A 24,894-nucleotide genomic window follows, 5' to 3' on the forward strand; every position below is an offset into this window, starting at 1 on the left:
ACGGGAAACAAATTCTTCGCGTATTTAGTTTCGTGTTAAAGAAGAAAAGAATCCAGGAATTTTTCTGTACCGTGTTTGGAACGAATGGAATTTCATTCTAGGGTGGTCGACACTTTTGAAACACTTTTGGAAGCTACCTCCATCTCCTTCTAACTGTTGCTAGATCGGCGTTCTTTTTCATCTGGCCGCCAGAATCGCAGGGGTCTTCTCACAACATCTGTTGAACATATAACGCTTTCCCCTGAAAAGGAACGTTGCACGGACCTTCTAAAACGTAGATTTTAGACAGTTCATATTTCTCTACCTAATTCTATACTCTCGTCTATCCTTCATCAATAAATCAGAGATACATGGCATCCAGATGTCATAAAAGAAATGGTATTATTATTATATTAGTATTAATAATATTATTACAATAGTATTATGAAATTTTACAAGACACAAATTACGAGTTACTAATATTAAATGATAACTGCTAAAGTTGCGTCAAAAGCAATATTCCTAATGTCTTTTTAATAAATTCGCATTTGTAATTTTCTTTTTTTATCAATTTACGTTATCTAATTCAGCACAGTCGCGTTGCATCTGGAAAATAGAATTTGAAGAATTTATTCAACGTTCTTTTTGTTCTTAAAACTGTTCGTCTTAAAATTGCAAGCAACGAAGATTTATAAGCTATAAACTCGTAACTCGTCAATTCTCCAAGTGTAATTTCGATAATTGATAAATTGTACCGCAAAGAGTATGCAGAGAATTTGTGTAATTTTCTGTGAAAATATACTTTCCAAATCTCAATTATCTCAAATTCTCTGAAAATGTTGGATGAATAAATATAGCATTGTTTCGTCTGGTCTTTTCGGATTGAGAGGGCTATTTTTAGACATCCTAATGGAGGATTGCGCTTTATGTAATTTATCAGTCGCAATTGTCAAGTGTTACTGACGCCTCCACTTCCGGTACCCGCTTCTGGATTCCCCGATCGCAGCTCTTGATTTCATACGCATGCTCTGACTGAATCATAGTGGTAATTGTTGCGTTAGTCACCTAATATAATGATATTTAACACCAAAACTACCAGAATAGGCAAAATGGCATAATAAATTTCTTAAAAAATAAATAATCAAAATTTTCTAGATTTATAAGGGTTGCATGCCTAACAATGTTTTTATTTATTTATTTATTTATTTAAATTTTACAATCTGTCCAGTAGGACATTTGGTCAAATATTATAGCTTAGTGGTATAATAATATAACATGTGGGTGGCTACTCCCAGCGGGGTACCATCTTCGTGTTTTGTGAACCTAACAATGTGAAACAAATTTTTATGAAACATATAATTATTATATATATAATTATTATTATTAAATATATATAACATCTCTTCTCTTATGATATATCTTCCCATACACCTATATTTGTCATCTGAATTTCTCTGATACAAATTTTATGCTTAAAGACGAGTCAAATTAACTGATCTATATTATTCATGTTTTGTAACAAAATGCATTTTTAAGAATTTTAATGATTTCCTACTTATTAGGAATATGTTAAGAAAGAGATTATTACTATATGTTTGTGTTTACCATTCTCTCTGTTATTAAAAATATGCATTACTATCTTCTAATATAAATGACTATTTCTTATTATGATATGCATGTATTTATCGTCTTCTTTATTAAGAAGAACATTCCTTCCTAGTGTAATTTTCTACCTCTATAGAAAATTCTATCAATTAAGAGCCTGTATCTCGGTAAACAGTAATTAAAAATCAATTCTTCGATGGCTGGAATAGAACTTATTTTACTTCTTCGCAATACTAAACGCTTCGAAGAGCTTAATTCCTGGACTGGATGAAAATGGGAAAATCTTATCTTGTTTGTTGGAATCTGGTCGGAAATCGCGGCCTGAAACGATTGTAGATCGTATTCCCATCGAAAGAATCGTAGTAACTCGTCCGCAATGTATGGCTGTTCGAATGGCAAAATGACAGAAGCGAAACAAAAGAGGTCACAGGTAATACGGAGGAAGTTCCTATTGAACTAATCATTATCAAGATAGGTATAAATAACGCGTGGAGTGGCCCGGATCAATTGGCCAACTTGACCAATTTTGCACCGGCTATAAACGATGCGTGTAATTTCTAAGAAATGCTTTCTATCCTTACAGATTCTATGATAAATAGTATGCATCCCTATATTTGGTGTTAGATCACTACATTTGGAATAGTACTGTTGTTATTATTATGGTACACTGAACAACACTGTTCTATTGTCTTCTATCTTTAGAAGAAATTGTCCCTTTTTTTTCCCTTCATTCATATTTCCAAGATTTTTTACATCTTTTTCAACCCTGCTGTGATTTTCAAAATCCAAAGAAAAATTTTACCAAAGAAAAAAAAAATGTTTAATTAAAGAAGATGTGTAACATAAAATTAAAAAGAACCAAATCCTGTATTCCATTAATAATTTATCTTATTCGAGCTTAAGACGTTAATTAGTAAAATGCAATTTCGACAAAAATGATCGAACGATTGCAACGGGATTGTTTCTTTTTTTCAATCTGGAATGTAAACCATCATTGTTTATTGGAAACACAATTATAGCCTTGTTTAAGGCTACACAATTATGCCACAGAAATCGACGTCGCAGCCTCGGTTATTGTGCATTGTCTGTTAGTTATTCTCTTAGCCTGAAATTATATGGGGTGTGTCGTGCGAAGTATTACGAGCTGTTCTCTTGGTTACCGTGTTAAGATCAGCCGTGGAAAATACAGAATTGATATTTTGGGATTTCTCAACATCTTTATGGCGGCCTGAATGTGCTACACTGTACCTTTCATCCAGTTTTAGAAACCAGTCGAAAGAAGCCTTCTTTTCGTCATTTTTTAATTCCACAAATATTTGGATTTACGTCGCGAAATATTTATTTTAGAAACAAATAAAAATGTAAAAATGCCGGGCGGTATTAAAGATAATAACAACGGCCAAGTCTCTCCTTTCTTCCTGATTTTAGCTTCGTAAATATTTAGCTTTACATCTCGAGATACCTATTTTAGGAACGAACAAAAAATCCAGATAGAAACTTTTAAATTGTCACTGTATCGTATATACACACGCTATTGTATCAAAGATAAAAATAATATTTCTCGCACGTAGATTCTCTTGTCTCTCGCTGATTTGAATAACAAATAGAGACTGTAAAAGATATCACATAATAAAACAGCAGGTTAATCATTGTTCCAGTGAGTTTTAACGAAAATTTACAATACAAAGGGCGACAAAAAGTTCGAAGAAAATAAGTTGTCTATTGTACGAACGTGTTTGTTACGAAGAATGCTATGCCATGGTAAATGAATATTCATCGGAATATTGGAAGTCCTTGAAAGGATGCACGATTTGCATAGAGTTGCGAAACAAAAGAGAAGGAAGAGGCTACTTTCGAAGGTGTGCAGAGAGACCTGGATCAGCGCTAATACGCGAATCTAGGTTATGAAAAAATCTGAAACAAGAATTCTCTGTTTCATATCTGCTTCTCACGCTTTCTTGGCAAGACGCGCTTTTCGGTGCGAAAGTTAGCGGGACACGGGAACGCGTGAAATTGTGCTAATTTATCTGTAATGCCTTCTCTCCTTCTCCTCTTTTAGTTTTTTTTTTTTCAACCTTGTACGGTCATGCTGCATATCTCTTGATATATTATTAATATATATTAATATATATTGCAGTCTTTAACGATATATTTAAATGCCTGCTTTTCAGGAAACTTTTATATCATAAAGATGTTCGTTTCGTCGTTTTCTTGTTTGCTCTTTCTCTATATATCTCTGTGAATCTGAAAAGTTACCATTAGCGTCGTCGAGACTGTGATTGCTATAGAAATAACTGCTTTCTGATAATTTATTATGCGCTTCACTTTATTGGGCTTCTTATCTATATATAGCGTATTATTGTTGAAATTTGTAATGTGGTATATTTAGCGTAACACGTAACGTTCTTTTCCATTCATCAATTAAAAATTCCACACAGTCGTAGGTATACTGATTCATAATTCCAATGTGTAGTTCTTTCATATGCATATGTATAGTTCTATTCTGAAATTTTGCCATTATAAGCCATAAGACGTAGAAATTACGTATTTGTATCTTCATATCCCACAATCGTTCTGTCACCGTACTCCTCTGTACAAGAAGTTAGTAGCGTGATATTTTTACTGTCATCTCAGCAATGCTACGACCATTTGGTAGGACGAGGAATGCAGCTCATAGCCTTATCTATAAACAGATTAAATTTCGCGAGTCTACGATAAGCCGTTCGCTTATGGCAACTTCTTTAGTATGCTCATGTTTCTTTCGGCCGACACACGTCCTGGAAACGTCTGGTGATCTTTTTAAAGGCCGAACGCATTCGTGCAAAATTTCTCGTAAAACTCGGGAAGAAAGGAACTGAACTGGTTGATATGCTAAAAGAACCATACGAAGAGAATGCTCGAAGCAACCATTTACAAATGGACGAAGTGGTTTCAAGCAGGAAGAGAAAAGACGTGAAAAACGATGATGCTTGCGAGGCTCGACCTTCTACCTTGCCACCGATGAGAACATCGAACGTGTTCGTAAACTTGTCTTATCAAATCGGCGAGTCACTGGCCGGATGATCGTTGAAAAGCTTAGTAGTAGGTAGGTCAATTTAACAAGTATGCGGTCGATTTTAAAAATTCATTTAGAAACGCGAAAACTCGCTGCTAAAATTGTCGCGCGATTTACTGATCTAACTCTACGAACGTTTTAAACAGACTAGTATGTGAACTTAATATTATAGTCTACCCTAGCAATATATCGTTGCACTCTCATTGCTTTCGAAGCAGCAATTTTTAACTTAACCTAGTCTCTTTTCTCAAGGGAAAGATAAGAGAACAAATGCAATTATAACCTAACAAATCTCTTGTAAATTTCCATTACAAAACTTGCAAATCGATCAGGAAAGATTCGACGGGATGTTCGACGAAGGTCGAAACAGGTAGGGCAACGAATCATGCGTGCGAACGACCGAAGAAAGAACGAGGATGGAGGGAGGGAGAGAGAGAGAGACGCGCACGTAATGCGCATGTCCAACGAAGGTTTGTCGGGCCGAACCATTTGTGCTCGGCCAATCGATTGTTTCCGACGTTTCTCCAACACGCTAAACTCGTTTCCGGTCCGATTTACCCGCGACCAGTATCCGCGATACATACTGAGCACGAGAAGTCGACTACGAAAGCGATACATTATAATTGCATCGTACAGTCGCCCGTTAAACGGCCGATTGTAGCGGTGGTTTTATTGTCAGGAGTGGGGGTAGAGAGATGTTGGAGGGGAGAGAGTGGGGATTGTATCGGTTACTTTTACAATAAGTAGAATACGGATTTTTATGTAACATCATATCTTTAGGAATATAAGTAAAGAAAAATTGAATTTTCAGTGGCTACAGAAAGTATACCAACTGCATCTGTATACTAATTAATGAGATCGAACATTCGTACGATTACAATATGATTACAAAGATTCGATACCATGGAAATAAAGTATAGAATCAAATAAGAAGAACGCTTCGTTGGAAAATAAGGGTACGTGGAAGTACTTTTTGCAGTCATAGTATAAATTACGATTTGTTTCATTTGGATGGCTGTGAAGGTATTCGGTGTAAGTGAGGTTTCCATGAAAAATGATTTAGCCCGTGAAAATACCTTTTCGTTGGCGGATCTTCCAATCGACGGAACAGTTAAATAATTACGTTACAATAACTGAATTAATCAATGAATTATAAAGAATATTTATATTAAGAATATTAAGAAGAATATTATAAATAAGAATATTATAAAGAAGACAGAATGTTTCGAGACAAAAGAGCGTAAACGAAAAGCTGACTTACACCGATTGGCTTCCGAGCCCTCCTCGTGTTAAACGTTATAACAGGTATTCTACTCTGAATATTTCATATAGTTTTGCGTATTATGCACAGCCTATGCTTCTCAACACTTTTGAATTTCCTATGGACACATAAAGATTCGTAGTCTAGCAGTCAACTTGTAAGTAACCACTTAATATTATATGAGGATCTCTCGGTGCTCCATCGAGCATAAGTATTATACTTTCATGACGGCGTAATGAGAGAAAGCAGATCTCGTTGCAAAGAACCCTGGTAAACTCGATCGAGGTCGCGCATCTCGGTTTAACGATCTCGTATATGTCTATCTTATGGCTTTTAAGAGAATCGATTAGAGCTTAAGAAGCTTGACGATGCTTTTAGATATTTAGGAAGATTGAAGCGTGTAACAGGTGGTTGTTGCTGTTAATCAAGGAATGATAGGGCAATGATGACTTTTTGTTCCTATGGTAGAATGTTCAAAGATGTGATAATCGAGTGGAGAACTTGTGCATGAACTGCAGGAATTAATAGATAATTAAAAATAAATAATAATTGGTGGATTCGAGGCATCGAGTCTTGCACTTGGACCAAAGAAATTGAATTTTAAATTCGGCAAACTACAAATGTCTAAATTAATAAATCGTTTGCAATGTTTCCATTCTGCAAAATTCGATACTGCTGCGGAATAAGAATAAAGGTCTTCTATTATACAAAATCAGTGTCGATGCTGGAATAACGATAGATCGTATATGATGATAGACAAATAATAAACTACAATGTTTATTACGTGTACAAGTACAAAATAAAACGAGAAGCAAAGAATTGTCTGACAAGTGGTACAAGGTTAAAAAGGACACGATGATGGTACCCCGCTGGGGGTAGCCACCCACATGTTATATTAGTATACCGCTATAATATTTTACCAAATGTCCTACTGGACAAATTGTAAAATTTAAATAAATAAAAAAAAAGGTAAAAAGGAATTCGAAATCAATTTTCTAAGACAAGTTTCTCCCATCGAAGATGAGATAACGTATCCATTATTAATCGTAGATAAGAAGGTGTAGATGAAAAATAATAAATCAGACGCAAGTGACAATGGCAACGGTGCAATTGTTTGAAAGGAGACTGGTTCTAGAGGAAACAGTCCAAAAGATCTGCAGTTATGGCTTGGGCTGGGTCGGGATTTAACGAGCCATGGAATGAGCTGACTCATAGGAACTACGGAGAACGCAGTTCACGAGGAAAAAACAAAAGTGGGCCTGGTATTTAGGTTGGGAGGAGTTATCAGCCATGGGCACCTTTAGCGAAACTTTATTACATCGTGTAAGTGTTCCCGATTAAGCGACGTGCAGTTTGGTCGAGTGCTTAAATTGCATGATTGATCGGTCGCTTCGTATCGTTGTCTATCCATTTTGATATTGAAAATTATGGGACTGACCTTCGTGAATGGTTCAGACGTGGATCATTATCGAATATAAATGAACTTGATAAGCGTGATACGTTGTAATTGAGATGAGTCTTATTTCATATAGCGTGCATTTATCCACTCGATTATATTTTCTATGTTCTCCAACGATGATAAAAAACGTAGATAGAATTTCCGTTCGAAGAATTACAAGAGGAGTAATATATTTCTTGAGATGGTGGAGTACTTGCAAAAAGTTTTCAAGAGGTTCTAGTTTAGAAGTTAATCGTGGCGTGTATGTTCTGCAACTTTGATGCTCTATGCTTTTACTATTATTATTATTTATACGTATACGAACGATTTGAGGGAAGTCTGCCAATTTACGAATGCATAGCACCTGTTAAAAATTAAGAGAAGATATTATTGCGTGCAGCAATGTAGATTTGTAGAGTTATTATATATGTGTCCTTTATTTTCATACTTTTAGTCCTTTATTATTATTATTATTATTTTTATTAGTATTATTATATACAAATGATTTGAGAAAAGAATCGGTTAATTCAGTAATCGTATTTGTCGAAATAAAGAAGGAATATAGTCACCTTGATCCGTCTGAATTTTGTTTATAAGAATGTATAAGATAATAAGTACGATTATTCGTGATAAAAGAGAAGTATTTTAAAATTCCTATTCATTTTCTATGAAACACGAAACATGAACATTTCTATGTAACACGTTCTTGCCACGCGCTAGCCAAGTTTCCACATGGCATCGTGTATCTTAATCTCCACGCGCATTCTTAGAACTGTTTCTCCTTCGTAACCTGTATCTTAAAACAAATTCGGCTGTTCCGTTATACTCTCACCATCGTCACATTCGCAAATTCAGATTACATTTATTTATACTTCTACACGTGTCACATAATACATAAATATTATTCTGCACATTATTTTAAGCGTAAGTAACAAACCGGTCTAAGATAACGTTTAAAAATCGATTAACATTCTATAAGATAAATAATTGATGAATACTCCTATTCATAAGTGTTCGGTTCCTGACGATGGTTTATCGATTATGATAATTGACTGGAATTATCAGGAAATTGATTATACAATTAGAATTATGTATTCGTGCGAGAGCGTCGAGGGAATTTGCGAGTGTTACTTGCAAAATAATCAAGGAACTTGGCTAATTAGAAATTGTATATCAACGCCCTCCTTGTCATCATTTCTTAAGATCGTTTCGAAATGGGAGCATTTAACGTGGCCGCCTAATAAATTCGACCGCTAAATTATACACGTTGGAAACTGTTAGCAAAGCGTACTAAACTCAGCGTACTAAATTCCTGAGTTTCAGAGTTACTGAACTCGAAGTTCCTGGGTCCGGAAGTTCCGTAGTTAGCAAATCCAGAGTTCGTATATTTAAAAATATCGCTGGCTTCATTTATTTTCACTTCCACTGGTTTTTTCTTCGACCAGTTCTCAAGTAGTTGTAAATGCAGCTCAAAATCTGCAAATAGTCCTGATAACCTTTTAAACGGTGCTTCATTTACGAAGAAGCGATAATCGAGACTTGTGGGTTCTTGTCTTGTAGTGACGTTAAAACGCAACAGTTATAATCATCATTATTATTATTAAAACTCGATATATTTATCTCGGAGCCGCGATAAACGTCGAATTCAGATCGTTCGAAATAGTTTGAAAAATTCGAGGAATTAAATAAACTTTAAATCGTATTTTGCTGAAATGTTCAATTTTCTGCGCGTGTTCCAGTTTCTTGAAAACGGGTCATTTGAATTGCTTAATATTTGCTCTCATAGAATTTAAGTTTCTCCGTTTTTATCCTGCGAATTTATTTTCTACGAAACACGACATATATACAGAACTATACATAAACAACGAGATCTTATTCGAGCAATAATCTAACGATAAGACAGTCTTGAACAATAGTAGTCATCCTATTATTGTCGTATCGCGTGTGAAACGACAAGGAGCGTCTTGGAGTAGTTTTCAAAGTTTGTTTCGTCGCACACGAGTTACACGAGCGTAGGCCAATGCCTGTGTTAATTTGGAAAACCGATTCGTGTTCTTGAAGTTTAGGATGTTCTCGAGAGTTTATAACGCGCCGATCCCTATTGAGTCAGGCGAGACGAGTTTCAGATCTAATTAGAATTCGTAACTTGCCTACCCATAAATAACTAGGCTGAACAGTGACGGGACAGATGTTTGGGGTAGTTTGTTCCCAGTTGTCGAAAATTGCAAGAAGCTATATGTTTAGCTCACGTTCTAATAGTATATTGCGTTTCGTTTGAATAAATTTCAAAGTTGCAGCAAACTTCATCTTTGATTATTATCACGCTGTATCATTTGAATAATACTGTGCTTAAGAGATTGTTGTATCCAGTAGAAACTTCTATTAAGACAAAGTAATATGAACGATCCGCGAAGGAAAAGTTTCGTAAGACTTTTTTTTTTTAATATTTATTAAAATTACAATCAATTCTCGCGTTGAGAATTTTCAGTAATTTTTCTGGCGTTAATTATTTATAACAAGTTAATATAAGTTTCGTAAGGTCGTATTACAAGGTAGCATAAGTGTACTGTGAGGTGACTTAAGTAGAATGTAAGAAAGTATGTAAACCGGAAGTCGTCCAAAGCCGAAAGGCAGGGACTAAGTTTAATAAATAATATAAGTTTCGTAAGATGGCTTGAAAACTTATTCTATTATTTATTCTATTTGTAATTCTATCAATGATAAAAGATCATGAAATCTTTATATTTTACATTATATATATGTCAGAGATGAAAGGAAAACCGGAGCCTTCCCTTTACTATTTTGAGGAAGCCTTCTAATGCTTTAGCCTAGATTTTATCATAACTGTAATTAAGCAATTGTCATTTGTAATTGTTTGATATTCGTGAAAGCGAAACTGGGTTCGAGGTGACAACTGGTCGCCGAACGTAGCCACGGTCACGGGATAAACGTTTTGCCTGACGAAGGTGTGGATCGGTTGTATCGTTCTCCCTAGAAATCACATAGAATTGTACTTTAGAGATGTCGATATAATGGGACACACGTTGTATTAGGAATCAATCTCCAGACGGAAACTGCCTAGTAACGGCGTTTGGATCTTTCTCGATGTTTCCAAAGAGTATACAACAAACTTTTGAGAGAAATTGCCTAGAAACAACGATTGGAACCTTCTCGATGTCTCCAGCGAGCATATAACAAACAAATGCAGTCGTATGGCGAAAAAGATTTTCATCAGATATTCATTCGTGTGATCGCCTTGGAAAGTGATACATCGAGCAATTTACCGAGTGTCTCAGCAATCGTATTTTTTTGTTTAAAATTATTCTACGCATAGTAAAGAGTTATCCCGTTGACCGTGGATTCGTTTGAACCCCGGAACATTGTTAATAGCGTTAATTAAATTCATTATTCGTAAAACCTATCAATCGTTAATCTCATTATTCGTTAAATTCATTATTCGTAAGACATATTATTCGTTTCTCTTATTGTTCGTTAAATTTATTATTCTTTAATCTAATTATTAATTAAACTTATCGTTTGTTAATCTTATCATTTATTAAACTCATTATTCATAATATTTTGTAAAATCTTGTTTATTCGCGTAAATATATTCTCTGTTTTGTAAAACAATGGCTAATTCAAACGAAGAATCATTACGCGCCTTAAATCCTAATGATAACCCGACATATATATTACGTAACTTGTAACCTGACAATTCATATTATATTATACACACATTAATATATACATTTATAGTTAGGAGGATGTTGAGATAGCAAGGCAACTAAGAATAACGATTTATCGTAAACCGAGTCCCTTTCCAAGACCAGGAGGTTAAGAAATAAACTATTACATATCAAGTACTATTATATACATTTATATATATGCGATATACGACTTGACAATTTATCGATATTATACATACATTAATATATACATTTATAATTGGAAGGATGTACCGTCGAGATAGCAAGGTAACTAAGAATAACGATTTATCGTAAACTGAGTCCCTTTCCAAGATAAGGAGACTGAAAAATAAACCATTACATATCAAGTATTACCAGACATAGTTATATATACGATATACAATACTAATATCAATATAATACAACAAACATAGCATCAGATAGTAAACGATTTTACAAATGAATTCGTCATTTTTTCAACTTGTCCACCTTGTCTGTCGAAATATGCCGCTATTTACCTTTAATCACAAGCCAATTGCAACGTCAACGCCATCTACACCGCGCATAATTGTCGAGCGAAATGATCCCGTGCTCGCTATAATTTCACAATATTATCCGGCTCTATTAGTCGCAGTTGGCGAGCGTGTTAATTCAGCGATTACGTCGGGCTATAGTACGTGAAATAGCGTTAATAAGACTTTCATTCTGTACGGCGCACGGTTGGCCTACTGCGCCTCCTGCCGATCGGCTCGAGCCTAAAGCAAAAGGGGGATGAGGCGAGACAAGGAGGCGAGTAGCGTGTATATATATGTGCAAGCGTGCACGCTTCACGCTTGAGGCAGGTCGGGCTCTTTAAATCACCGGAAACGCGCAGGTAGAGAGATGTGGGTAAACTGTTCTCCCTTCCCCTATCTTCGCTCTCTCAGCCTTTTAAAAACAGTTTCGTGGAAGGTCTACACGCCTGAAAAAGCGCGTGCACGAACGTTTAACGTGGAAAATTTGTCTGGTCGGGATTTCTAGGTGGACCATGTACATTTTAACGGCGCAGCGGTTTTCCTGTTAGGCGCCCATTCGGGATGTTACGATATGATTATGATGGTAAATTCTTGCTGTTGAAAGGTTTGGAGATTAACGCGAAGATTAGGTTTAGTCGACCGAGAAATTTCGAGGGCGTTTGTGTACTCACACGGTCTGTTCTACTGTTTACGTAGACGTTTCTGTATTCGTATCTGCGCTTGCGGGATTAAGTGGAATTTCCAAGTGGGTTGTTGTACAGGATTTAGTACTTAGCAACAGTTCGAATCAGAGTATCGTGGCATTACGCGGTATTTGCGGTATCTGTAGCGAACACCGTTTAATTCTCTCTGTATTCCATTTATCGAGATTTCATTGTATAGCGCACTTACGGAATATGCTGTTCGCTTCTAAATTTCGTTTTATCGCGTCGTCTATAGAAGCGGGGTTACATTGTGCGATGAAATTGCACAAAAGATTGGACGGGGAATTAATTCAAGTAGAATTTCCTGTTGTATCGTAGTTTTCCAGCGGAACAATAACAGAGACGAGGACATGGAAAGAATTGGACAAGGTGGAGTGGTTTTTGAATTTCAAACCTTTTCGCATATCGCACTGCGACAAAATTATTTATAGTATTACGCCAACGGTACTTGGCTGTATTAATTCGATGCCAACTTTTAGCATGTTTTTTTTAGATTGGATCAGTTATGCGTATAATTATGATATTACTCGCAGTAGCAATAGGTAAATGGAAAACACGCTAAGGATATTACACGAATCAAAAATGTATAGTGAAATATATTCCAAAAAAATATTTTTTTATTTTAAAGTATAGGTGTCTATAGTTTATGTGCAAACTCGTTAGTTCTCCTAAGCTTTTGGCAATTTTTGTCGAATTTTCTCAGCATCGTCTTGCGAACATTAAATTAAATTAACGGTGTAACGAAAAATACGAAGGTAATTTCCGGTAAGGGTCGAGAAAGCAATATTATTTTCGAGTTTCCGAGCGAAAATGATTTTGATTCGTTGGGGGAAGTGTCCAATATGCCTTCCGGCTGTTGGAACGCGTAATTCGATTCTCTTTATCGAGGCTATTGTACGAGCCTCATTGAGTGCCGGATTTTTTTCTTTAATTCCCGATAATAATCTTAATGGAAATGTTAATGGAATGAACGTATTGGTGGATGCTAATAATAGAAGCGTTTTAATGGAGGCTTTACGAGGCGTTATAACGGTGCTGTAATGTTCTGCATTTGAATATTACAGCCGTATAAATTAGCAGCAATTTTCGAACGAAAGTAGTGCAGCTTTATGATCGATATTTTTATAACATTGCAATCTTGTTGGTAAAAAATTATTATTTCTAATTACATTTTGCAATGAGTTTATCACGCGATGTCTATTCAGCAATAAAGGCTTTAATCGCGTGGATAAGTAAATTTAAATCAATTTTTTCTGCCACTCTGGCTCTATCTCAAAATGAAACGTTCGTGTTTGCGCAAACGATACTATTCAGCTTTGAAATGAGGCTAAACTTAACCGTATATCGTTTCTTTGAAATCGACGAATCAATAAGTAATTGGTTGAACAATTTTTATCGTTTTTTTACTGTTTCCTAAATATATTCTATGATAGTATCGTTCATGCGTATTTTACGATGAAAAGCGCAAGTTTTTTCTCGGATAAGAAATTATGGCGGTAATTTTACCGCGTGAATTCGCGATATAACTGCAAATTTTTCTGCGAATAGTATCTCTTTGTTTATAAATAACTTCATAAATAATATTTTACAAAGTTTTTTCTATAAATAATATCAGACACAGATGTTTCTATAAAAAAAGAGGGAAAGTGCGATGTAATTTTAACGATGCTATGGAATTCTTCTCTGTTGATGAAAAAGGTAACAAGGAATGCGGAAGCTTCTCGTTAACATTTCCAAATCGTCTCGGGGCGAATTTAATTTGTATCGCGCATATCGTCACGTATACATATAACGTGACAGAGTATGCAAATGAAATTTTTCTTTCGGCTGAAACGAGGCTTGAAAGAATTTTAGAGCGAGAGAGAATTTCGTAGCGGCGTTCTCGAGTATCCTTGAATTGATGATTCTACATACATTAAAAATATATGCATTTTTCTCATGCCTATGCGTGCACCATGATTACCTTGTGCAGACTGCGACGTGCCTTGCTATTTTATGCCTTACGCTTATCTTTGTTCTTCGTCCAAGTATTTACGTTCTTATTTAATGATAGAAAAGTACTAGCGAAAACAAACTCGTCTATTGTTCCTTTTTCTCTTTCTATTGCGATATCTTCTTAATAGGCATCAGGAATAATTAAGTATAATTATGAATATAGCACGCAATGTAATGTCTAAAATAAAGGACTAATATACCAAGGTACATAACGATATCGATATAAATTTAATTTTACATAATAATAGTTATTTTTAATAAAGAAAAACTGCTGAAAATTTTCGATAGCCCAAAAGTGGTTTGAAGAATTTTAGGAGCCTGACAGACTTAAGAAAAAATTGCAATTTTTCTAATAACGTTATTCCTCAGTGTGTTACACTACAGATCTTGTACGGTATTTAAATTGCACATTTAAAATTTTAAAAAGATATTTTTCTCCAATTATATTTTAATATAAAAATATTTAGACTACGACAAAACTCTCCCATGTGTTAATTAATTAAGCAAATAGTATATTTTTTACAGGTATTTTAATAATCAAGATAATACATAGACAGTAAATATACGATTCTCTAATTGTGTATACTTTCGCGCTTGTTTTATCAACAGAATAAACCTTTTTCTTAATTGAGACATTTATTCTCGTAAACGTAACATTAGGTTCGTTTAACTTAAACTCGTCAGCTACCATTTCCTTCTGATTTGTTCTCCAAGGAAAATTTCCTAATCACGTTGCACGTGATTCCCCTGTGCAGTTTCTTGCTTTGCAACTTAAGCAACTTACCGCACGATCGTAGGCAGTAGTAGATGTTATCTTCAATTGAAGACAGAATTTCCGACGTAGTAACATGATCATTGTCGATGCACCAGACCTTTCTTCCATTCGTCACGACTTTATCTTCCAGTCTTTTTGCTTTTCCATTTTTTCTTCGCTGCAAGTTTTATTTCCAATAGGTTATCCACATTGCGGTTACTCAAATCCTTTTTTCGCTGTTTCGTTTGTTATTTCTCACGTAGATCGACTTCGATCAACGATAAATTGGCTTCCGTCGATTGCTTCCTTTTGCTACTTTTTTACCTGAAATTACGCCAATTGTACCTGTACCGCGTAAAGAAGGCGAAAGGAACAAGCAATGGAAATTATATTACTGTGCAAGAAAGATATTTCCTTATTCCAAAACTTCAGATCTTCAAACCTATTCAATCTATTTCAAACACGTTAAATAATCACCCATATTATCATGAAATTTTTTCATTATCTCAATTATTATCTTTCATGCCCTAAAGTATTCCTTTATTCGTTCGAAGAACAAAAAACCAAAAAAAAGACCAAGAGAAACGCTAACATTATTCCTCAAACATCTTCAATCCACGTCAAATCAATTACCGATACCCAATTTCGGAATAAGCCAAGTAAATCCATCTCCCCTTTGAGTCTCTTGCGGACAGCAGCTTCAACCAGATTTCAACTGAACACTTCGCACAATAACCTTGCATACAGACACATTCATTTACCTAGAGAAAGAAATGAATTTCGATCGAGTATTGAGCGCGCGCGAAAGATCGTCATTGTCTGCGCGCACGCGATACATAAAGAATAAAACGTACGTGTATACGTGTAAGGCCTTACACACGCACCTTGTTTTCCATGGACAGCCGTCAATAGGTATCGCATTATAAATCAACGCGACGCGGTTTCCGTCCGAGGACTGTCCATTCGAAGACGCAATACGCGATATACGCGTTCTTTCGCTATATAAAGCATCCTCCGTTCGATTTGTTCGACTCGTCCGTGGCTGGTCTATTGAATCGCCTCTCGTCGTCCTGTCGTGCTCTATGAATACAGATTTACTTTGTCGCTCGCACATATACAGTAGCCGACGAAAGTAATTTGAACACTCGCGATAGGAAACATTGATGTATGCGTATATCGTGTACGTGTTGCATAATACATTTCGAAATTTCAATGTAACGGGATACGTCTGCTTCGATTATACTGGTCAAATTTGAAACCGATCTGACAATTTATATAGAAGTTGGAAGATATTTATCAGAAATATGTATTTCATAGAATGTTAATATATATCGCACGAGTCGTAGCCTTGAGCATATAATTTGTGTTAAAGATAGTCTCGCTAAGTATTGTTTGGGTAGTACCGAGATAGCGAATAATTGAGTGTTCAAATACTTTGGTAATTTCTGTGAAGCTTGTGGTAAATAATTTCGTCGTTTGTACATATCGTGGATTTTGAAAAACGCAAACATATATTTGGTAAAAAATTATTCCACAGCGCGAATGCAATGGTCTTAAATATACAGGGTGGTTGGTAACTGGTGGTACAAGCGGAAAGGGGGTGATTCGAGGCGAAAAAAGAAGTCGAAAATATAGAATAAAAATTTTTTAATAGTAAAAAAATAAAATAAGTTAAGAGAGTATGCAGAATGAAATTTTAATTGATAAAAAATTGAACTTTGATGTCTTTCTAGAATGATACTTTGATGATGATTAGAATACGGATTTATATGCATGTATGAGAAGTTTGAAGACTCAAAAATACGGAGAATACACGCATTGAAATGTGTACTCATGCACATCGTTCTTTGAAGAGATGTAATTTTCCTCTATATTTTCTACAATTAATGTTTAAAATTTCATATACCTTGAGATATACTTCATATACCTAGTAAAGTTACAATGTAAGAATTTTATGTGAAAGATAATGTAAAACGATATATATGACTATTCATAAGGACATTTTTTAGAGTTTCATGAATGAAAAAAATATGCATAAATGTATAAAACATTTAAAATTAAATACACGAGACAAATCGCTAGTTATATTGATAAAAATATAAAATTGCATAAAAGTTTTACGATTAAAAGTGCAAGACAAATAAAAATAACAATCGTAAACCAAGTCTTTTTTCATAATCGAAGAGCTGAAAAATAAATTATTATTATTATTATAAAATTGCATAAAAATCCACTATCTACTGATGCTTACAGATCAGAATAATTGCAAAAATAAACAATATATTACATATTTATACAGGGTGGTTGGTAACTGGTGCTACAAGCGGAAAGGGGGTGATTCTAGGCGAAAAAAGAAGTCGAAAATATAGAATAACAATTTTTCGTTCGAGGCTTTGTTTCCGAGAAAATCGACTTTGAATTTTCGCTCGGTACGCGTGCACTTTATCGCGTCTCGTTATAACGGATCTCACTGTAGATCGTTGTCTCGATGGAAAAATTAAAAAAAAAATTTTATTCTATATTTTCGACTTCTTTTTTCGCATAGAATCACCCCCTTCCCGCATGTACCACCAATTACCAACCACCCTGTATAACAATCGTTAAAGATAGTTGCAGCCAATGTTGAAGTTTATTTTAAAAGATGCTCTAAATATCTTATAATCTCTTTGCAGATTTCTTTCAAATTTTACCCATGTAATCGCGATAGTTGGGTCTCGTTCATGTTACCTTCATAATATAATAATAATTTAATTATATAATAATGAATTATTATATTAGTAAGGATCGATAAAACATCTCTACGATCGACCAAATGCTTTCGTGACACTAACTATACGTTACCATTGCAGTCTGTTTTGAATTTGTGCGCGTGCCTAACGAAACGCGTTCACGCGACTTATTTGTAACGCGTAGAAAGCGTTTCCGTTTGTCAGGTGAATATTCGGTAGCAGCGAAAGTTCTCGTTTAGTCGATATTAGTTGACGAACGCAAATACATAAAGCGGCGTTTGCTGGATGGTGTAGGTAGAATGTAAAGGTTAGATATGTTAGGAATGTATTTATTGGAATGATTGGCGTTCAGGTTGGGTGTTGAACCGTAGGCTGTGTTTGAGTAATTTATTGAGTATGATGGCGTTGTAGGCTTTGAAGCGTACAATTGAAGGTTGAACCTTTCGTAATTACGTCGTTTCTTTTTATTACAGGCAGAAATATTATAAGGGGTCAGTTATTCCATTGAATAATTGGTTGATAGTAGATTTTGTTTAAAAGTAATCATGTAGTATAGTTATATATAGTATAGACAATACGTTTATATGTAATTGTACCAATAGCATTTATAATACTTTACAATTCAATTAAATTTTATTACATAGCCCTTGTCAAATATTCTAATTTAGTTGATTACGCGATATCCCTGAATTTTTCAAACTTCTCGTTACCAATAACGTTTTGGAAGAATTTGTATACGTAGAAATGTAAACAGTGGCTCTTCCTTAGCACGATGCGAGCAAACGGTTTCACTGTTTACGCTGTTTCCTAGTCCTTTGAATCCGGCCAGCGTATATATACGTTCCGTATATTTTGATTGAATCCGGACGACGTACATATACGCTACTGTATATTTCGATTGAATCCACGGGAAATTTATGCGCGGTTTTGTTAAGTAGTTATTTATTTTACTTATTTATCTATGCAGTGCGATTTGGGAACTCGGAACTGCGCGCTTTTGCTGGCTTCTAAATTGTATCGAATATTTGAAAGTGTTTGTAATTTGCAGAAATTTCAAGATACATGGTCAGAGTGATAGGAATTACAGTTGTTTATACGAAAAAGATCAGTGAAGTGTCTGTCGAACAATTAAGATGGAGGGGTTTTGAATTCGGTTTCTGAATGTTAAGTAGTACGAGTTACAAAATAATGAAAGTAGTGTCGTAAGATGTTAAATTATATCGATGAATGTAAGTGGCGGTACACGATTAAGCGTTTGAGCAATCTGAAAGAAAATTGCATCAAACTGTATATTTAATTAATACAATTGAACTTAGAAGTTTAGCTGTTTCTGCAATAAAATGATGAAAGGACTAGGAAGGAGTAAAATGTCGAGAATTTCAATTGGTACAACTAATGTCATAAGTTTCGTTTTCCTTGCAATTTTTGAATATTTAATATTTCTAATGGTTTGCTAATGTTTATCGCTTGTATTCGTTAAATTCCTTTCCTTTGCAGACAGGTGGTTGCATTAGAACGTATTTCGACATACGTTTCAAAGCGTCAATTTAGAAAAGCGATTGTGCTTACACCTACTTTGCTTGTGCAACAGAATTAAGAAATATCTGTACGCATGCAATGAAAATTGTATGTATATACTTGTGACAACTATCATGGATTGTAGGTACAACACATGTTAGACATTAATCTTCTTAGTTAAATTTCAAATGTTTAAGCATTATAATGTAATCGATCAATTTCACCGTAGAAATATTATTATTACGTAGAATCGTTAAGTTCTATTTCTGATAATTCCTCGTTATTTCCTAATTAGTTACAATTAGCCCGCAGCGAAATAGAATCTACTGTTTGTGAAAGAAGTTGGAAATTAGTCCAACAGTCGATTTAACGACAGACTTTTTCAGTACTGTAGTGAAAACTACCTGCATGCCCTAGATATTTTCACATTGATACTAAATAACGATAAAACCTGTAAATTGCACGAGCTGCGACGCAACATGAGAAATTTGATCCTAGAGTTTGAGATTTGAAATTTCAAAATATGAAGAAGATTTGAAACTTCCGGGAAATTTTGCAAGAACATTTTGAAAATTTAATTCATTGTGCGTTATACAATAATTGGTAATAAAATAACACAACGTTTTACACTCGAAAAATAATGTGTTTTGTTTTCGAGTAAAATTTCAAATAAAAATTTCAAGTCGAGTTGTTCGAAAACTATGGAACTTGGCCAGCAGCACCAATATTTACACTCCTTATATCGCCTCGTATTATTCATAAATTTCGTTCAATCGTGTGCATCAGTATAAATATATAATGATAATAATGAGATTCAATTTATTCTTCCTATCAGTTGAAACGAAATATTTGTATAGTAAAGCAACAAATTTGATGTCTCTTTGATCATCAATACTTCTCATTCAGTGACCAGAAGGCATTGATTCTCGTCGAGGATAATTATTTAATATTGATGCGAATGGATCGGTATACGGGACGATAAACGCTTTATCCTAACGAGACGGTTATAAATTAGCGGATTTTAACGTAACGTAATGCGATTATGCGTGGGTAACGTGGGGATTCCTTATCGAGCAGAACGATCAGAAAACAGACGGCAATTATTCATGGTCGATGATTTACTGGAATGGTATGTCCTGAAATCGACACAGTGAAGTCTCGATCGTCGTTACATCGTACAGAATGTAAAAGTCACATTTTCCAGAAGTAAATACAATCGACAATAGAAAATGTAATTTTTCTATAATAATCAAAGAGTCGATGATCGATGGCTTTTCGCCACATTTGCTTGAGAAAGTATGATATTTTTAATCAGATAAAGATTACACACCAAGGATAGAGTTTTCTAAAATGTGATATCAATTTGGTATTTAATTAGATGATTATACTTGTGTCATCTGGGCAACTTGGGATATGAGAAATTCCTTGAAAATTCGCAATTTACATTTCGGGTGTTCCCTCTGTGTTCACTTTATCCGAAATTGTGATATGAATAGTAAATTCAAAGATTGATCTGTGTGTCAGAAAGTACTGGGTTTACTGGGTTCGTTAAAACTTTATAACTTGGATCTCGAGATTGTTAGTCCACAATCGATGTACTATGAATGCAATTAGAAGTCTCAGTCTTTAATAGCTGCCTTTGATGTTCCATCCAAGCAGAATGGAGCTGGATAATGAAGAAGTTGAACCTCAGCAGTCTGGCTCGTTAGACAGCCATCAGTAAATGAAATAATTTTAGAAATCACCTGTCTTAATCTTCGGTTACTAAAGAAATTACTCTCACGCTATTTATAATGCCCCTTTTCAGACATATTTCTACTTTCTTGTAGATTTTTATTTCCTCTGTTATTCGCTATATTTAAGTAACAGAAATATTTCTATTCCAATATTATATAGTATTGCTATGCAGATTTTAATTCTCTTTATGTTATTTACTATTAAATATCACAATCATTTGTGCAGAATGGAGCTGGATAATGAAGAAGTTAAACCTCAGCAGTCTGGCTCGTTAGACAGCCATCAGTAAATGAAATAATTTTAGAAATCACCTGTCTTAATCTTCAGTTTCTAAAGAAATTACTCTCACGCTATTTATAATGCCCCTTTTCAGACATATTTCTACTTTCTTGTAGATTTTTATTTCCTCTGTTATTCGCTATATTTAAGTAACAGAAATATTTCTATTCCAATATTATATAGTATTGCTATGCAGATTTTAATTCTCTTTATGTTATTTACTATTAAATATCACAATCATTTGTGCAGAATGGAGCTGGATAATTGAGAAATTGAACCTCAGCAGTCTGGCTCGTTATTTATAAGGCCCCTTTTCAGACATATTTCTACTTTCTTGTAGATTTTTATTTCCTCTGTTATTCGCTATATTTAAGTAACAGAAATATTTCTATTCCAATATTATATAGTATTGCTATGCAGATTTTAATTCTCTTTATATTATTTACTATTAAATATCAGAATCATGCAACGCTAAATAGTGCCTCTTTTTAGTCACTTTTCCAGTTTCTTCAGACAATTTTTCCACTAATATACTGGATTTCTCGTTTCAAGTATATTTTCTTCCTCTAAACCGTTCTTCACGCACTGGAAAACCTGTTTCATCGTATGTAACCAAAATGAGATTAAGATACAAACTTTGAGATTTACAGGAAGTTTAAATTAAATGATAAATCACCTTACTCTGTGTTTATGCATTCTTCTCAATTTTGTTTCGACATTGTACAAGTCTGAGTTATACATTACAAGAACAAGAAGGCTCCGTAAGATCTATGCAACGCTAAACAGAAGTGTAATACAGTTTACTCGCAATCTGTAACACGACACCAGCAATATTAGTGATCCCGTTACGTTAGCACTACTTGGGTGCCGAGAGCTCACCAACCGATTCAGAGAGCCTTCAGACACGTAAAAGTGGTACTGTCCACCAGCTGGTGCATCGATGACACCGTAAATCGCGAGTAATCATGTCTGCACTTGAGAAACCTGCTCGGAACGATTTCGTTTCCTTTCTTACCGCAATAATTTATATGTGTATATATATATATATTTATTTATTTATTTAATATTTATTTAAGACAGCTTATATATGGTGTGTTAAAATAGTCGATAATATCGAGTTGTAGATGATTTTATATTAAAAAATAGGCGAAGAATACGAAATGGAATTCTCTCATTTGTGGCTTTGCTATTGTGACGATCGAATTTTTAAATCTCTCGAGTAAATCTCGAGATTGATGCAGTAAAGGTATAATAATACCGGGTAGATGATAATTCTAAAAGCAAACATAAACGGTTTGGTTAGTAAAGTTTAGTTAATTAATAATCCGAGTTTAAAAATGTCGATTATTTTTGGACTCGATGTTAACGAGGCGTTAAGCAAGAAAGTTACATCGATTCGGACCGTGCTTATTTGTAAATTTATGTATTCCATAAACTTTGAAATTGATTTTCTTGAAAAGAACAGCTTCGAACGAAGAGATTGTTATTCTACGTTTCCCACTTGTTTTTCCACACGTAGTAAGTTATTGCTCGCTTCTGATACCATCTGGAGACACCCGGTATATATGTGCACTGTACACATATCTGGTGATTATTTATATTGGTGGTATAATAACGGGTTATGCGTTTTCAGCGTGGAACGCAGTATAGACAGCAATTGAAATTCATGGCTCGATAAAGCTTCATCTGGATCATTGCTTGATAGCGTTTGTGGATCTAGGAATCGCATAATTGCGATTTAGTAGGAAAAGGTTTCGTGGAAAGAAAGTTATGAAGTATTGATTATTCTAGGATCTGTGATTTAAAGCAAAATGGTAGTTTACGATGCGTTTCATATATACGATAATTATGAATGTATCAATTTATTATTGGTATTTAAAAAATGTTTAATTAAGCGGTTAATTTCAGCATTCAGAATGTTAGAGTAAGCTTGGAGTTTAATAAAACTCGAAGCCTTGGAATGCACATAATGTATATTTCTTTCAAGGAGATATAGTTTTTAGCTTCGATGTGAACGTGAAATGTAAAATGTAAAATCGAGGAATATATAGTATACAAATATTCTTATTATAAATTTTACGAAAGATTGTACATTTATTATTATTACATTTTTATATGATAAGAAATTAACAATTCATGGTTGAAATAGGTGTCGTTATTAAAAACTTGAAAATGGCCAAAAAATACTGAAATCTATGAACAAGAAAAATGAAAGAAAAAAGAATTTAAGCAATTTAGTCGATTTCAGTGTGGTATTTTTCAAAGCAAAGTAGTTTCTATAGTAAATGCTAATTCTTTATTTCACACGATGAGTATGAACTCGTCGAACGTAACTAACTGGTAAAAAAAGAGCCATTAAAAGTTCCTAGCAAAATTTCACAACATAAAATAACTATTTTAATATCCTTGCTCTATTAAAATTAAAAGTAAATTTTGCTGCAAATTTTGTCATTTTTCCGTAGTTACAATTTATCGTAAAAGAGATTTTTCCGTATCAGTAAAAATCGAGGATTCCAGGCGAAAGTTTCGCTCTTTCGACAAGAAGATCGCGATCTTTCGTGAAATTAATTTTATCAAAGATCCAAAAACACACTGACACGAATCGATTTCGATAAACCCGCGATACTTTTATCTAAAGAAATGAAAAAGAAAATTCTGATGAAAGTATACCATTTAAAAAAATCTAATTAAAATCTTTCTCTTATAATCGTCTAAAATTATCCTTAATTGTTTTACAATTGTCATACAATTTTTAATGCTCATTTGAAAGATTTACCTTTCCTCCAAAACTATTTTACACGCCGCATTCTTGTTTGAGATGTACGCAATACCTAATTCAACTTGCCACGCTTGAGAAACAGGCTGACTCACTCACCTGGCCATTTAAATGCCTGGAAAAGAAATAAAATGTCGCACCTGGTGCAACGTGTCGTCATTCGCAAATCCTAAAATATACACACACACACACACGCAGACATAAATGTAAATCTTATACAATCCATTAAATTTCATGGTGTCCATTTAAGGTGCATAAAAAGAAATCTGTATAAATTTCGTAATATCGACCGCACTCCCTAAATGGAGATTTTACTGTAAATCCAAATATATACAAGGTGTCTGAAGATTCTTTGAAGGTGTAGGATATCAGTATGGAATTGTCGTTGAGGCGAAATTCGATATGTAGAACGCAGTAAGAAAAATATAATAACAGAAAGGATACCAGTGGCAGCTGGTCGATCGTTTCAAGTGTACAGTACACTTTTATTTTTAAAGGCGATCGATAACTATCGATCCTCCGTCGTTTCATTCTTAAACCTTGATTACTTTTAATCTTTCCTCTGGATAATTATAATTTTCTTCTTATTCGTTATAAACATTCCGATTATGGAGAATTAGAACAACTCAGTTTTATATATATAGGGTGAAAAATCTGAAGTATGGGGAACATGAATATTTCCAAAAATATGTGAATACAAAAGACGAATATGTACGTACATGTAAATTGAAATATATCGAACGTGTAAATATTGATGAATTATTTTAGGAGTGTAATTCTTTGGCTTAATTTGTTCCTTGTATATGAAAATGCTGGTGTTATTTTATTAAAGTTTCTCGACTGATCTTTTCTCAGATGGAACA

General features: G+C 34.3%; 1 protein-coding gene and 1 long non-coding RNA gene across 3 annotated transcripts in view; one reads left to right on the forward strand and one right to left on the reverse strand.

Moving 5' to 3' along the window:
- The window catches only part of LOC117239532 (failed axon connections), a 55,794-nt gene that overhangs the window by 4,501 nt on the left and 26,399 nt on the right, over positions 1-24,894 (forward strand). The window lies entirely within an intron of this gene.
- On the reverse strand, positions 14,786-16,159 carry LOC117239541. Its single transcript, XR_004494481.1, has 3 exons — positions 15,847-16,159; positions 15,626-15,753; positions 14,786-15,316 (listed from the first exon to the last, which is right to left on the reverse strand). It is a non-coding gene; the product is annotated as an uncharacterized LOC117239541 (long non-coding RNA).

The sequence above is a fragment of the Bombus vosnesenskii genome, unplaced genomic scaffold (assembly GCF_011952255.1).
Source record: "Bombus vosnesenskii isolate JDL3184/JDL3185 unplaced genomic scaffold, Bvos_JDL3184-5_v1.1 scf7180000014105, whole genome shotgun sequence".
NCBI classification, from domain to species: domain Eukaryota; kingdom Metazoa; phylum Arthropoda; class Insecta; order Hymenoptera; family Apidae; genus Bombus; species Bombus vosnesenskii.